We start from the raw sequence: 17336 nt of genomic DNA, 5'->3' as shown, positions 1-17336 counted from the left end.
ACAGATCACAGACATCAAGCTGAATTGAGTCTCTGGACTATTTTAAGCCAGTCTCTCTGAAATCACTAGGAGTGATGTTTACTCTCTTTAGGATTATTTAACCTACTCCTGAGATGTGACAGTGAGCTACTGTGCACACAGCAATTTGAAGGCTATCTAAAATCATGCTCTTGAAGAGTTTTCCATGGCAATTCGTTTTTGCATTATGGCTGCTATGCACTCTTGGGCTGAAAAGTTAACATTTGAACTGCTATTTGCCACTGTATCTCTTTCCAAGATTAGATGTGTTGATACAAGGGAGAGGGTGGGACTGCAGGTGGGAAATCAGGAACAAAAGGTGTGACCTCAGGATCTTAGACAGGTCTCCTTTGCTAGGCTAGCAGAAAGGGGACAGTGAAAGGCACTGCAGCACAATGAAGCAGCAGTGAGTGAGATGCTGATTTTGGGAGGTGGAAGAACTCCTGTGCCAGTGTCGTGGTTTAACCCCAGATGCCAACTAAGTACCATGCAGTCACTTGCTGAATTCCCACCCTTACACCCCTCCCCTGGAACGGGGAGAATGAGGAAAAATAAAACACAGAGGTTGAGACAAGAATCACTTAATAATTGAAAAAAAAGTTAATGATAAGGAAAAGAAGAGAGAGAGAGGAAAAAAGGCCAGGAGAAACAAGTGATGCACAACATAATTGCTCACCCCACACTGACGGATGCCCAGCCTATCTCCCAGCAGCAATCAGTGGCTCCCTGTCAACTCCTCACTGTTTATGTACTGGGCATGACATTCTATGCTATGGAATATGCCTTTGGCCGTTCAGGTCAGCTGTCCTGTCCATGCTTCTTCCAGACTCCTTGTGCAACTGCAACCTGGCAGAGCATGGGAAACTGAAAAGTCCTTGATTTAAGGTAAGCACTGCTCAGCAGCAACTAAACCATCATTGTGCTATCAGTGTTACTCTCACACTAAATCCAAACCACAGCACTGTACCAGCTGCTAGGAATAAAATCAATCCTACCCCAGTCAAAACCTCTACACCCAGAGCTGTGGTGCATTGCCCTCACAGTTGTGCTCTTTTGGAGAGCTGGACTTTGAACTGTCTGGCTGAGCTGGTCTGCACTAACCAGCAGCCTCCACACATTACACGGGTTTTTGGTTTACAAAACTGAGACCACTTTCTCCCAGGGTGTGGAGGTTTGCTGCAGAAGTAGTTGCTGAGGAGCAGGTGGATGAGGGAATATCTGGGGCAGGAGCAAGAGTCTTCTTCAGACGACTTTGTTTGCATGCAGAGCATTCCACTGACGCTCTACCTTTTGGATTTGCTCTTTCCTTGATGCCCTTTGGCTCTAATATAATAAAAGAAAAGAAAAGAAAGGAAAGAAAATATAAAAAAAACCCCAAAAACAACTAAAACCAGCCAACCAAAACAAAAAAACTCACCACGACTTTTTTTTTTTTTTTTTTTTCAGGTGTTTATTTTATTCCTGATATAAAAATTCTTTTTTGCAATGATAGTTACTTCGTAGCTAATTGAGATCCGGATCCCACCCATGCCCATTTGCTCCTGGCCTCTCCATCTCATCGGCAGTGCCCCTCATGGGCAGCCCTGCTGGGGTGCGGAGCAGGGAGCTAAGGCTCCAGCAGCCCCTCCCGAACAGAGAAAGGTATGTGCTGTTTGCTACGAGCTACAGCAGAGGAAACTGGAAGGATGTAAATGTTCAGATACATCTGCGAGACTGCTTGTTTGTCTCTGCCCGCACAGTAAACTCACACAGTAAAGTCTGCATGCTTCACTTGTTAAAGATCAAGGGTGAGCAGCCTTTTTTCTCGTGTCAGAGATCAGTCGCGGTGCCTGTCCCTCTGCCGGGCAGAAGAGCAGCAGCACAGCTCCCTCCCCCAGCAGCTTCAGCTCAGGGCTCATCTACATAGCGCTTACCCAGCAGGCAGCGCTGCCCGGCTATGCTTACAGGAAAATGCCCACACGGAATTTATCACATCTTGGGCTTTTGGAGAGACACGGTGCATTAGTTTTGAAAGACAAACTCACAACCATTCTGTTTTGAGAGATAAGGATGCGACCACTATCATCACAACAAGGACAGTACGCCCTTCTCAGAGCTATAAATACTTATCCTTCCTACAGTTCTTTCGGCTGGTCCGATGGCAGTGGTATTTATAATTGATCACAGTCAGTTACAGATTTCTTTGTTCTTTCTCCACACCCACTGCTGCACTTGACTGGTCTTTTGCTGCCGAAGGTCCACATAGTTTTAATATTCCTTATAATTTGCAACCTGACAGTCTCTTTTGTTAACCTCTGATTTTCTGGAATAAATGAGTATCAAGTCAAGCCTGTACATTTTAATCTCAGTCTCTCATGGAACTGCCAGTGCCTGCTACTTCCTTGACTTTTGCCATTGTTAACAACACAGGCACTGTGCATCAAATGCATTTGTGCAACAGCATTTGAAGGTGTTACTCACTGTTGGGGGCAGAGGAGGAAAGAGGAGTCACTTACCTGAGATTCTGTTTTAATTATATGGTTTTCATTTCTAATACACAGCATGCTTTTCATAGATTAATGAAAAAGTCAAAAGGATAAATAGCAGAAACATATGATGACTGCCTAAACCTTTCACCTATAAAAAGCAAGAATTTCTGCTTCAGGCCAACATGCCATTTGATTACCAGAGAATACAGCAACTAAACAAGGTGGAGGTCCTTGTGCAGAAAGGTACCTAATTTTTGGTTGTTGTGAGTCTGAAATATCTCTTTAATGATCATTCCCACAGGTGCTGACCCAAAACAGGTTTCCTTTAGCCTTCTTAAGACCCTCTTTCTAGACTGGAGGAAACATGCAGGGGATTTTTAAGTCAGCTGTGAGATGTTAATTGCTGAGAGGAATATATCCTCAGCCACCACAGATTCATTTTCCTGTAGGTTCTTTAATCAGCATTTATCATCCATTTTAAATCTGCATTTATTGTTTAATTATTAAATCCTTCAGACTAAAAAGCTATTGTTCCTGTTGACCTTTCTCTTCCATTCCCCTTTGGGTTTTTTCCACTGCCTTCCTTTCAGCTACAGCTACCTTATAAATGCCGTACAGCCCCACAAACACACAATCTGGGAAAAAAAGGCTCCTTTTGTGGCCTGAGCTGCAAAGTTGTACCATGCACTCACCACCTCCACAACCTGCCTCCAGCCGTGTCCGCAGGCTGAACACACAAAGGCAGTGACAGCCCTCCTGTGCTCACACACTGTGACTGTACCATGAGACCTGCAGGCACAGCTCTGAAAATCGAGAGCCATGTACCTCTCCATAAGCCCAAATGACATGAATATGCCAGCAGAAACCTGCATGCTGTCATAGATTTAAATCCTATAAATATATATATATATAGGGTTTTGGTTTTTTTTCCCTCACCTTCAGGATTTTTTTTGCCAGTTCCAAGTTTCCCTGTTACAGTTATGCTACTACAAACCTCCTTCAAGGGTGTGGAAGTTTTTCTTAATGAGGGGTAAAGATAACCTTCCATTAACACTCCTTTGCCACATATTAATATTTAACTTAACACAGCTGATCACCGAGGCAATAATTATGCTCCATTCCCCAGCCCGGCAGTAGGTGTGGTAGTAGCAAACACAGCTCTGTCTGAATCCCAGAGTGAGCCCTCCCATCCCTGCCACAGGGACACAGCCCTTCCAAATCCCAAAGGATAGGCACATCAGAGATAATGCTGACAGTTGGGTTAAATTATGAGAGGTAATACATGAGGCATACCTCTGCCAAGCCATTCATCACAAATTCCCACTGGGATGCCAGCAGAGAACCTGGCTGTTCCCTCAGTGTTGAGACATCCACCTTTGCCTAACAGGTGTCCTGGAAGATGTTTTGCCAAGCAGGCACAAGTTACGAAGCTGAATCCAAACTCGACAGCTCCTTTTTGTAGAGGAAGGGCTGCAAAAGCCTGGGGAAAGCCCCTCCTTGCCCTCCTGCCAGGCCCCTGCCCCTTTAGCTGGTACTGCCAGCAGCCATGGCCCGATGGCCAGGCTCACGTGTGGGCAGCTGGGAGCTGAGGGGTCCCTCTGTGAGGTGCAGAAAGCATCCACCTCTTTTTTGGCATTGGCTTTTATCGCCGTGGTGCCTCCTCCCTGCTTGTGCCACCAGCCTACCTGTCCTGTGGCAGCCCCCATTGCTCTTGCACAGCCAGGCCTTGATGCCATTTTCTCTTCCCTGCCTCCTCCCAGCTTTCAGCCTCCTCTTTGGCCCTGGCTGGAGCTGGAGCCTGTCCCAAGCTGGGGTTCTGCCTGACTCCACAGAGTCCTGCAGAAAAAACACCTGCATTACTCATCAATGCATCCATTTATATTTTACTGTTATATTACAGTATAGGAACCTAGTCAGCTCTGCTTTCATGGAGAGCTTCTTTTTGTTTTCCCACTTTGCAAATCCAATCTTGATTTTGTTTTCTAGTCACTTCTTCCTACCACTTGCTGCATCCTCTAGGCAAGCGCAGTGATTTTTAAGGAAACCTTTTAAATAAGCAAGACACAGCAGACTTTCTGACTTGAGGTATTTGGGAGTCCACTAAAAATGTGTCAGCCAGCTCTGCCAATTACATCTCCTGGTTGGCTTTGCAGCCACTAGATCAGTAGACAAATTCCTACTAAATACAGCTCTCAGCTCAAGATATGTTTTAAAGCACTGTACCTTGCGTGAGGAAGTAAAAACAACACCAAGTGTCTTTTATAGATGCATGATGATTTTTTCTGGAAAATTCCTTGTTTTCTTACCACTTTGAACCTGCAAAATTTGTATCCACATGCTAGGTTTCAAATGAAATTTTATAGGTTGGTTATATTAATCATCCAGAGTATCAATTAATAGAACATTAGCTACTAGGACATTGTAGAGTAAATTCTAGTGAACTTTTTATTACTGTGATATAACTGCAACAGCTGAGTCTCACACAAATGAATGTGATAGAAAGGTCAGTGACAGTGATAACAATCATCTGCTCTTAATTTGATCACCCAAGTAGAACTTTCATAAGGGATTTTTAATCACTTCTCCCAGGCTCATAGTCCTTTTTATGATCAGAGCAGCTTATTTATGGAGCCACTGTTTTTCTACATCTCAGGCCGAAGGAGTTCAGCAGGCCAAGAAAGAAAGGTTAAAGTAACTTAATTAAGACCAATGAAATTTCCTCTGGGAAGACAAAAGCCAGTCATGAGCCATTAGTCCCAGCAGTGTATGTTATAGAGCTCCTTCACTCTGGAGAAAAGGAAATATTCTCCCTCCTGCAGCTCCAAGGAATCGCACCACACTGCGGCAGAGCCCACTCTGCCTGCTGGGACAGTAACTCACTGGGGGAAGCCCAGTGTAGGATGATGGGGCTCCTCAGACCTACAGCTAATGCTTTCCATGCATCCCTGCCCCCTCTACACAGGCGTGCCTCCTGCTCCACAGTCTGTCTTTTTCACAGAAACAGTGCTCTGTTTCTGCCAAAAGGTAGTCTACACCTGTGCAGGAGGGAAGAGGATTGTCCCCAAAATGAGCTGCAAAAGGAAAACTGCTTCTTAACTCCCACATCAGTCTTTAGGCATCAAACACAATCGTTTTGGCCACATTTACACCATAAACCTGCAAGAGTCAAATGCGATAAATGAAAATACACAAAAATAATCTTCCTTGTAATACAACCAAGTTTCTTGTGAAATTTGCTCAATTTCTTTTAGCTGAGTTCTACAAAAGTATCGTAAGGCTAACAGATTACAAAATTCTCTCATTAAAACAAAACAGACATTCTGACGAGAAGCCAGCTCAAAGTACAGTTAGAGAAAGTACCTTCTCTCTAGGCAAAGTTATCCTTTCACTAGAAGTTTGTTTTGTTGTTTAAATTGAATTCCGGAAGTACTAACTTAGATGTTCAGTGTAAGAAATAATAATTGCAATATGCAGCATTGTTACCTCTGCTGAAAAAGCTGAGTTATTTCTTCAGCAAGCATTCCCTAGAGGGAGATGTTAGAAGACGGACTATACAAATACCTATAGTCCACAGAGATTAAATATAGCCATTTTAATTAATTCCCAAGGGGGAGAGACTCTTCCCAATCTCTAAATTGTATGGAAGCTCTGCAAGTTAAAAAAAAAAAAAAGAAAAAAAAAAAGACATAGTGTGTAATTTCAGATACTTCACAGGTTTTTTACACCCCAGAAGATACAAAACATTTTCACAGTGATACAGGTTATCTCTTTTAGGATTCATACTCCGAGTAGGGGAAAACCACGTTTCACTTGGCCTCAGAAGGAAGTGATGCTAACAGTGTCGCATGAAATAATTTTCTTTGTTTTCTTGAAAACACAGATCTATAATTTAAGAAGTTGTTCCCCACCAACGTAAAACAACATCAGGTTGCAGATCTAAAGGAGATACGCCTTCAGAATGTGCTGCAGTAATTGTGTATCACTCCCTGTCACTGTCCTAGCCCTGTGAATACTCCAAGGACCATAGCTGCTGTAAATCAGAATGCATTAATTCTGTGCCTTAAGGAGCTTGCAGGGAAATGTATCTTGCCTGCTGTTGGTACTGTCACCTGTCAGAGGGGGAGCTGGTTTGGTTGTGACATGTGGGTGCTCTTTCAGTGCCAATAAGCACTAACAGTAATTGATGTTAATAATGCAATACTCTTTTACACTTACTGAAGGCATGGCTCTAATTATCAGCAAGCGTAAAAATGAAGCTAAATGGAAACTTATCATACATGTTAGTTAGAATAGAATAACTACAGTACAGTAGTATTGTACTGTACACTACTGAAAAAAATCCCCAAGTTTCAGGGAAGACAGACGGTATGGATAAAATAAATCATTTTGCAAACAATTCTTTTTTCATGAAAATTTCTATAGCCACGATGGATGGCACCATGGCCTCCAAATAATTTTTAATACTTCCTGTTGTTCTAGAGTTCTTTCCCTAAGTAGGAGGACTAGGCACAAGTCTGGTTTTATTTATGTTTCTGTAATTGGTTCTAAAAGAGAATTCTGGTCAGATAAAAAAAAAATCTGAGTCCATGATCTTCTAATGAAAAATAAATAAATAAAAAAGAAACCCAGGCTAAGTAAAACAGACCAGAATTTACTCAATTTGTAGTAGTGACATACAATAAAACTTTGATAGAAGAAAATAAGAAAGAATAAATTTATATCAAAGTTCAGGAACTTAACATCTCAGTGATCATCTGTGACTATATTTGTCACCCAGGCTCTGAAACTGCAAGGCAAAGATCAGATATGAAGGTTTCAAGCTTTGGATAACTAATAATGCTGCTGTCCCTGCTTAGGAAGAAAAAAAAGTCAAAACATTGCTACTAGCAATCCATCCAAACATTTAAGCACCAGTTCTTTGCTAACCCCCACCATTTCACTATGTCTCTTTTCAGTTGTGTGTCTTCAGCAAAATGAACATTCAGAGGAAAATGCAGGGAACATTTATCATGTGATTCCATGCAAAACACAGCAACTGCAGCCCTTGGAGGATTTCTCTCTGCTTTAACACATTCTGTGTTTCAGATTTTACTGCTGCTGAGAAAGTTCATCTAGCTGATCTCTTTATGTGACACAGAACCCTTCTGAAAGCTGTCTTTGTGACAGAGTGATGAGTTTCCTTCCCTGTTACAATCAGTATCTCAAACCTATCTCAGGTTTCATAATCACAGGCCACTCCAGATCTGAGGGAGGCACCAGTTTTTTTCACAATCTACTTCACCACTCTCCCTGGGGCTCCCCTCCATGGGTCATGCTATAGCAATTATAGTGGCAGTTTGCAAGGCCACAGAAGGAAAAGAGCACCTGTTGCCATGTTTGTGGGAAGGGTTAAGGAGGAGACATGATGGAAACACAGCAATGGGTGAGAGACAGATATTTTCCTCCTGCATATGTATGACAAGAACTCAAACTCAAGAACCAAATACTTGTGTCCTTTCTGCAGTGAGCATTACAATTGCATGCAGCTTGGGCATGTTACATTTCACTATACACTCACCAGAGCAGGACTATGGGGATAAAACTCCATCTGCTCCTGCTAATTATTTTCCCCAGCATCTATGCTGGCACCCCTGGAAACTTTTAGGAGTTTGAAGAGAGACTGAGCTGTGAAGCATTCCTCGAAGTCAGTTATGGAAACACTTCCAATGAAGAATTACACCAACAGCTGTGGAGAAAATTACACCCACAGGCCTTGAGAGAAAACCCAAGAATTCCTCCAAGCCCAGGAAAACCTGGCTTCCTTCAATAATGACAAGCCTTTGTGGATGGAAATAGGTAGTAATTAGAGAGATTAACTACCATTTCCTTTAGCTTATTACATAAGGAGAAAATGCTGTTATGCCTGGGTCAGATTTCCACTAAGCAGAAGAGACTAAGAATTCCCATAGCAAAAGCAGACTTCTTGAGAAAGGAGAGAGAAGCCCAAAGGAAAATAAATCAGATGAATCAGTGCTTTTTGATGTCTGCATTCATTACATGCAGAAGCTGAAAAATACACTGAAGGGAAACTCTCAGACATGAAGCTCCTTTCTGCAGCTGAGCTTGCTTCTGGCAGGTGGGGATGCTCCCATCTCCTGACTTATCCTAACCATGTGCTGCCACTGCTCCCCTTGGGCTGCCTCTAGTGCTCATTTCCCAGTTTCCCAGTGAGCTGATACAAATTTTCAGCACTGGCCCGAAGCACAAACGTTGAATCACTGACTCTTGTACAAAGGCCAGCCTTTCAAACACCTCGGTTGGAAACTGTGGAGCTCCCCTCCATCGGGATGCCTAGGAGCTCCTCCCTCCCTCCCTCCCTCCCTCCCTCCCTCCCTCCCTCCCTCCCTCCCTCCCTCCCTTCCTCCCTTCCTCCCTTCCTCCCTTCCTCCCTTCCTTCCTTCCTTCCTTCCTTCCTTCCTTCCTTCCTTCCTTCCTTCCTTCCTTCCTTCCTTCCTTCCTTCCTTCCTTCCTTCCTTCCTTCCTTCCTTCCTTCCCTCCTTCCCTCCTTCCCTCCTTCCTTCCCTCCTTCCCTCCTTCCTTCCCTCCTTCCTTCCCTCCTTCCCTCCTTCTCCCTTCTCCCATTTTTTTTGCCATGCCAGCGATTAAAGCCATCAAAACAAGCCAAAGGAAGGAGGTACAAGCGAGAGGTGATTGTGTTTATACACTAGAAGCCTAGTTTTCTTCGGAAAACACAACAAAGAGATGTGAGGGGGGAAAAACGCCAGCTGTTAGGAGGCTCCCGGGAAAACTCTCCAGAGCAGTGCCGTTCCCAGGGAAGGGCGGTGGGAGGTGGCGCTGGCAGCAGGGGCGGTGGGAGTGATTTCCATACTGCTTTCCCAGAATGCGGCGGGGCCTCCCAGCGGGAAGGAAAGGCTTTTTCTGTACTTAAAGGCGTGTCTTTGCAACCGTGGCTTTCACCGCGCTGTCGGGATTAGAGACGTGAATGCCTGGGCAGTGGAAAAGGAAGGACATTGGTCCGTGAGTAGCCATAACTTGCAAGGCGTATCTCTAAGGAAGGTATAAATACTCCTTGGGTAAAACTACTGCTTCGGCTGGTCCGAAGGTAGTGGGGTATCTCAATTGATTGTTCACAGTCAGTTACAGATTGATCTCCTCGTTCTCTCTTTCCCCCCTTCCCACTACTGCACTTGACTAGTCTTTTGCACCCCGACCAGACCCTCTGGCAGAATTTGTTCATCACTGCCACCAGTGGCTCAGTTTTAGTGCAAGGGAAAGCACACACACACAAAACCCTCCCAAAAACTTTTCTAAGATTTATAACTGCACCTGTTACAGTAATATCCATGCTTCCAGCCAAATTCTTGGCGGTTCAGCTTGCCAGGCTGCCTGCAGCCTCCAAAGCACTGAACATAAGGTGGTTAATTCAGATTAACCTGGTGACATGCCAAAAGCACAGCAGGGTGCTCTGAGCAGAGGTGTCCCTGAGAGACAGGACTTGCTCCATGAAGCACCCTACAGCTCCCAGATGTGTTGGGAGGGACAAGGGCAGTGCACAGGGCCAGCATTGCTCCTGCCTCTCTGGAGAGCAGGGTGACAGAGAGGATGGAGAGTGCTCAGCCACAGAGGCTCTGTGCATTTCTTGCAGTCATTGCCCTGCTTTTACCAGAGTGCAGGACCCAGAATGCCCTGCCCTTGCAGAGGTACAAGCAAAAAAAAGGGTGCCCTTGCACCCCTTTGCCCAGGGCTGTGAGCGGGGAAATGAGAGATGCAAACTGAGTGTGTAGTGGTGGTGCCAAATCAGACTTGACTGCAAGTAAAGGGTTTAATGTGCAAGGATTTACAGTTCCAGGAGAAGCCTAAGAGCATCAGGTTTGTTAGGAGAAGCTGTGAGGATTTTTTGGGAAGAGAAACTTTAGGGATGATCCAAAATCAGGGCTCAGGTAAAACAAACACCTCAGGAGAGCCAAAATCTGAAGAATTCAGGGCAATATTAAGCTAATGGGGGTTTGGAGAAAGGCCAGACAGCACAAAGAACTACAGATGTAATGTAACTTGGTTTGGGTTTGGGTTTCTTTTAAATTTTGAAACAATGGGAAGACAACTGTCTGTTATTTCCCAGAAAAAAACAACCAAAAAAAACCAAAAAACAAAAACAAAACCAAAATGAAAAAAAAAAACAGTCAAAGGATTTCTGAGGAAGATGGCAATAGCTGAAGTAGTTAATTTGTTCTTGAAAACTTACTCCTACTATTTTATGAATACAAATGCCTCTGTAAATACATACCACTCAGCACAATTAAAAGTGTTGCTAAGTATTTTTGAGGAGCAGAATAGGAACACCATTTTAGAACTATGGCTGGTCAGACAGGTGCAGCAGAAAAAAAGCAGCAGAAGGGACAGCCTAGCTGTCTCTGATGGGTAGAGAGCTAAAGCATTTTCTGAAAAGATGCACATCTGAGCATTTTTAGGGAGATTTGTCTCCTTAGCCTTGGGCAGAAGGTCTAACCACTGTTGTAAAAGCATGGAGGGTCACAGCTCCTGCTCAAAGATAAATTCTTTGATGGAGCATGTCAGGCACCTGCTTTCCAGAGGGAGTTTTATGCTGATGATCACCAAAGACTGCAAGCACAGTTCTGTGACCTCAAGAAATCTGCCTAAGTCTGAAAGAGAGGTGGTTTTCAGGTCCTTTTCTGCTGGCTGAAGCTACACTGGGCTTTACTCACCACCCAATTTGTTTTGGATCTTGTCTGATTCTCCCCCTCCAGGCAGATTTTTCCCTTGTAGATGCATCCCAAATACCAAACTTAAAGCTTTATATTCCAGTGCAGGTGCCAAGCACCTGATTTGTTGATACTGAATCTTTTACTGGAATTAATAAATCACGGCTTGGGATGAGGAAAGCTTTGTTGCCTCCATAATGCTGGATGTATCTTGCTTATTCTGAAAGATTAACACTAGATTCAATTTAATAGAAGAAAGAAAAGTTGACCTAGGAGAAAGGAAATATCACAGACAGCAGAGAACCACATAATAACCACTCCTTTCTTGTGGCAAACAAATGAGTACGGCAGGATACTTATGAATGCATTTGATGGATCCTCTGAAGTCAAAGTGTCTGAAACAACTAAATTTTGCTGTTAGACCCTGTTGAATCAGGCAGTGTTCATTCATTCTTTTATCACTATTAAAGTGTAGGGTCTAGATTGGTTACTGATTTCAGACAGTGGTAAGATGAAAGCAAGAAGTTAAATAATGAAAAAACAAAGCCCACTCTGACCTTTTTTTTCTTTATTTAAAATGTGATTTTTCTATTTAAAGATTGGCTGGTTTGTCCAAATTGAACATTAAGGGTGATCTCCCAGAAAAACAAAGAGGCAGGCAGATTATAGTAAGGCCACTTACATTTCCATGGGCTTGTTAGTACACCAGTAAACAGCTCACTTGATTTGCATCTGCTCAAGTCAGCCACTCTATTACTGCTCTTTCAGGCTCAGGGAAAGGAGCTTAAACAAAGCTGAACCCACCTGTCGCTAGGCCTTCTGTGAAGATCTGCTGGCTGGGAAAAACTACAGCTTAATTAAACTAGTGGAGTTTTACTTCAGTCATTATATCATCTTGACACTGGAGAAGACCAAAACCAACTCAAAATCACAAAAGAAGAGCCAACCCTCCTATGAATATACATCACTAAAGTCCACTGTCCAAAGACATTAGGCTGAACATGGAAAGCAAACAGCTGAGAACTTGTGGTCTGATATGTAAACCAACAAGATTAGCTGAGTAAATGGCTCTGTCTTAGCCTTGATTTCTCTAACTTTAGGGAAATTTGAGTTATCATGTACCTTTTTTTCCTCCCCTGAGACCACTTTCTGCTATATTTTCTTTTATTTTGCTTTTATCATGCTGAGCAGCATTTTACCAGACTTTATTGCAGAACAATTCTCTCCTGTTGTAAGGCAAAACATACTGAATTTCAGGAAGGCCACTGTAATGTAAAGGCAAGTAGGAGGGTATTAATGCAGGCCAGGCTGACAAGTGTCAGCTTTCACTATGAAGAAACAATTGGCTGTTCAAAACCCCATATGGAAATCCATCAAAGGATTGGGTTACCAATTGTGATAAGGGTTTTATTTGCATGATTAGATTGAATATAGCTTTATCTCCTTTACCTTTCTGTTAACCAAGTCACACACAGCTTGGGATGTGAACAGCATTTCTGAAACTGAAACTCCCACCTTGTAAGGATTTGGAGTAGTTCACAGATCAGATACCTTTCTCTAGACGCAAAAATGAAACTGGAGAGTGGTCATGTCATTCCAGACCCAAGCAGTCTCATCTAGCCTCTGCAAAGACGTGATAATTTAGTTTTCACGGTACATAGAGCTTGTTCAGACAGATTACAGCAGAACAGCTTCACACAAAACCAGGTGCTCCTGACACAGAAAATCCAGCATTAATGTTAACATGGCATCAGTCTGTGACCTGAGAGCAGGCAGAGCTGTATCTAAAGGGACTGGCTTCAGCACTGTGGTGGTTTTGATTGGCCCAAAACATCAGCAAGGTATCTTTAACATCTAAGAGAAATTTAAACCCCTCAGAAGCTGTTGTGGTGGGCTTGGGGAAGTGTCTGAGGGGTGGGGAGTGGCACAAAGATGGCTCTTTTGTGTCCTGGGTGAAAGTTCTGGAAGTTTTTTCCCAAGTCCAGTATAGCCAGTTGTGGCTAGCACAGGTTTTTCCCATGAGAAATTTTCTTGTGTTTTATAAATAAAGATAAAGTTTGGATGTTGTTGGAACAGTGTCCCAGAATTTGGACAGTGCAGGCCTGGCCAATCAGGCCTGGGGGAAGGCTTCTGACTGACCAATCTGGGTGACTTTTGAGAACTCTATATATGTGATGAAATCAAAACAATAAAGGTCATTCCTTCTTGCCACTGAGAACTGGTGCCTTCATTACTCTGCTAGCTGCTCAACAGCAACAGCCAGTCTCTGATGGCTCTGAGGGTGATGGACATACTGCCAGCCAAGTTTGGGCCAATTAGAAGTGCTAGTTACGCCTCTGTGAAAACATGTTTAAGAAAAATTCAAAACAAGGTTGGCATGCACTTCTTTGTAGTCAGAGGAGGAGGAGATGGAGGTAAAAATATGTGAAGGGAGAACAGCATGGAGACACCAAGGTCAGTGAAGAAGGTGGGGGAGGAGGTGCTCCAGGCACTGGAGCTGAAAACTCTCTGCTAGCCGTGGTGAAGGCCATGGGGGGAGCAGGAGGTTCCCTCTGCAGCCCATGGAGTCCACAAGGATGCAGAAATCCACCCACAGCCCACGCCAGAGGAGCAGGTGGATGCCTGGAGAAAGCTGTGATCCGGTGGGAGTCTCATTGAAAGAGTCAAAGCTGCAAAGGCCTTGCAACAGAAAGGCCTTGCTCCTGGGATGGAAGCAGCCTGGCCTCGGCTTGGGAGAGTCTGCACAGCTCCTTATGGGCAGAGACACTCCCGTTGCAGCAGAATTCGGGTGGGATGTTGCTCGTGAGATTGGACCCATGCCAAGGAAGTTCGCAGAGGACTGTCTCTAGTGGGAAGGACCCCATGGCTAAGTAGAGAACCTCTCTCCCTGATGGACTGACCAGAGAACAAACCCCTACCCTGCCCATGTTGTTGGAAGGGGGGTGAGCAGAGAGACTGCTTCTTAAGAGAGAGGGGGTGAGAGCAGAGAAACCAGAGAGAGAGAGAGATAAATAGAGATAAAGAGTATTTGTAGTGGAAGAATTGTGGTGATGAATAGATTTATGGACTTGCTCTGTGGACTGAGAAAATACCCCACACACCCTGCCCCCCTACCCAAACTGTTGGTTAGAAGGAGGAAAGGGGGTGAATAAAAAATGGGTTTGTAAGAGGGAGGGGGGTGAGTGAACAAAATAGTGTATGAAAAGTTTATTTTTGCCTCTCATTTATCCCCCAACTCGGTTAGGTAATTAAATCACTTTGCAACTTTAAGTTTAGAGCCTGTCTGCCCATTCTTCCGTGCGTCCTCCTACCAGTGTCCTATCTCACTTAACTCATGAGATTGGTGTGCGTTTTTACATTTTTTTTTTCTTTCCCCTCTCCTGCACATCTGCAGCAGGAGAGAGCAGAAGTGCCTGGCATTTAGTCAGGGTCAAACCCTGACAAGCACAGAGCAACCTTCAAAGATGTTGAAGGAAAACAACTGACTTGTGAGTGGGATTCTGGGCAGGTATCAAGACAGGTCATGCATGGTGGAAGAACATTACTTCTGCCCGTGGTTGCATGGCTTCACACAACCTACCACGGGTCCAGGCAGGAAAAGAAGGGGAGCCCTGTGTAGCTGGCAATTGAGAGCCCTCCCCATAAATGCATTGCAGTGATGTGCAGTGATTCCTGTGACACTTCAAGCTGCGCTGAAGTCTCAGAGATGCCTGGCAACTGAGCCAAGATGCTACAGCATTTAATTCATCTAGGCTTGCTCATATATCCCTGATCTGCTCTGACAAAGGGAGTTTTGCAAGTCAAACACAGCAAACCAAAGCCAAATTGCACAACAAATACAAGGGTCAACACCAGTCTGACTAAGCAGATTACATAGTTTGCACAGGGCTTGACTTACTCATTACCCACATCAAGAGCTGAACATGCAGACTGCAACACTCAACCCTCTGACCAGTGTCCTTACCAATGCAGGCTGTCAGCAAAAGACCTTCTGGAGCATGAACAGCTTGCAGTGGCCAAAAGAGAAAGAACACCAGTCTGACCCCTACAGTTAATACTACTTTCTGAGAAGCCTTTAACCTGTGTCATTTATTCATGTTCTACTTTTCAGAAGCCCGTTTCCTCAACACACAGCCTCATGTACAAGAGGGCAAATAAAACTTTGTGGAGCACTCTCCAGCTCTGTAGTGCCTTGCTTGCTATCAGCCAAATCCTGGGCCATACCCAGGCACTATAATAGCAATTTTGACATACAAAATTGCTTAGAGTAGAAACCAGGTAATAACCTTGATTACAAACCCTCTACTGTTAACAAATCTCTTCCAGTGCAAGAAAAAAAAAAAACCACTTAATGCAGTATCAAGATGCCAGGCCAGTACCTACTGTCCCAGACACACTACAGACAAACTCATTCCTCAAGGAGCACCATCTGTGCTACAGTTGCTGCATACCTTAGTTCTTGACCCTTCAGGGAAAGGAGCTGACCCTGAAGAAGTCTCAAGTCTGACTACTTTAGGATGTACTACAGTTTACAGAAACAAATTTGTTTTCAAAAGGGTGCATGTTTGGGAGATACACCAGGCCAGGCTCTCTGAACTGTAAATACTACAGAAATCAGTCCTGTGCTGAAGCATAAACTGCAGGATCTCTTCCACCTGGAACCATAATCAGAAATGATGCCATATGCTCATGCAGCTGTGGCTAAGAGCAAGTGAGGGGAGCTCCCTTACTCTCCTGCACTGCGTGCATTTCTTTTCTTTTGTAAGAAGGGAACCCCAAGGCTAACCAGCAGCATTTAGGTAACCCTTTCATAGAAGAGTTTAGGATGTTTAGGAAAGCATCCTAATGCATCAGGAAGGGAAAAGCAGGCATGCACAATGAATGTAACGAATTCCAAGAGATGGTATGACCTGTTCTCCTTAGAATGAATCAGTCACATTAATATCACTTGCTGTACAGAGATAACAGACCTGATGATGTATCCATCCCAGTGAGTTTCACAGAGAGCTGATGTGATGTTGAGAGTGCACACAGCAAAGGATAGGATACCAGATCTAAGGAAAACACTTTGCTTTCCAGTATGACTCTGCCTAGAGCTCAGAGGCAACAGTATCCTCATCTTGCTGGGAAGTGATAAATGCATTTATTATGATATGCAGATGCCAAGGTGTGTGGCACAGCCAAGGACTCACAGGAAATGTGGCCAGGTGACACTAGTGTAAGGATGGAACAAATCCTCATTCCCTCTACTGCTCATAACCTAAACCAGAGTGGTGTCAGCTCCTGCTGGGAGGAAAAATTTTAAAAGAAACAGTACAGCATTGCAAATGACAGTTATTAATTTAGCACCTGTGAGAAGAGTGGTGAGAAGCTCCCACGCTCAACTTTAACCCTTACTGTCCCGAGGACAATAGTGCTTCAGCACTGACTGTAGTCCTTCACCACCAATACCCACCCATCTACATGTTCTGTATTTATCCATATCCTCCTGTTAATTAGACAGCATCTGTTTTGGAATAAAACCCTTTAAGCCTGCAACTAACAAGCAGAAGCAATTTAGTTCCCAGCAACACTGCATGAGATATTTGCTTAGGGATAGAACCTGAACTGTGTTTTAAGAACTGATTTTAAAAGCCTGTGCTTACTTCTTTGAAGAACTGAGTTGGTAACACTGGTAGAGAAGACAGAACTTGTTACTTGGCTTGTATGCATATTTTCTAAAGCTGAAAGAAGTCACCTCGTGCTCAGCTAAGTCTGATCTCGCTCCTGTCCTCTTGCACAACACATTTACAACAGATTATAGCTTTTGAAAGCTCTACAGAAGAGCTACAAACAGAAATGGCAGTAGATGGGAAGATAATGCACTTTACCTGGTAAGAGTCTTGTAGGTGAAATACTGCCTGAGCTTAACAGGTATCTGTACATTCAAGGACAGCAGAAGAAAAAAGCCCTCTAATGTGAGAAGAAGAGATGGACAATGTCAGGACCTGAGGTGAATGATGACACTGCTTTAACACTTGATTGTTTAGCATTTCCCAGCTTTTGCTGATAAACAGGAGCTGAATAGCATTCAGGCACACCCCACCACTCCCAGGAGATTGGATATTGTCCCTCTTATTTATAATCTGCT

This window comes from Lichenostomus cassidix, chromosome 2, assembly GCF_008360975.1.
Source record: "Lichenostomus cassidix isolate B80296 chromosome 2, HeHo_3.0, whole genome shotgun sequence".
Taxonomy (NCBI): Eukaryota; Metazoa; Chordata; class Aves; order Passeriformes; family Meliphagidae; genus Lichenostomus; species Lichenostomus cassidix.
The sequence above is the reverse complement of the archived record's forward strand: the minus strand, read 5'-3'. Positions refer to the sequence as shown.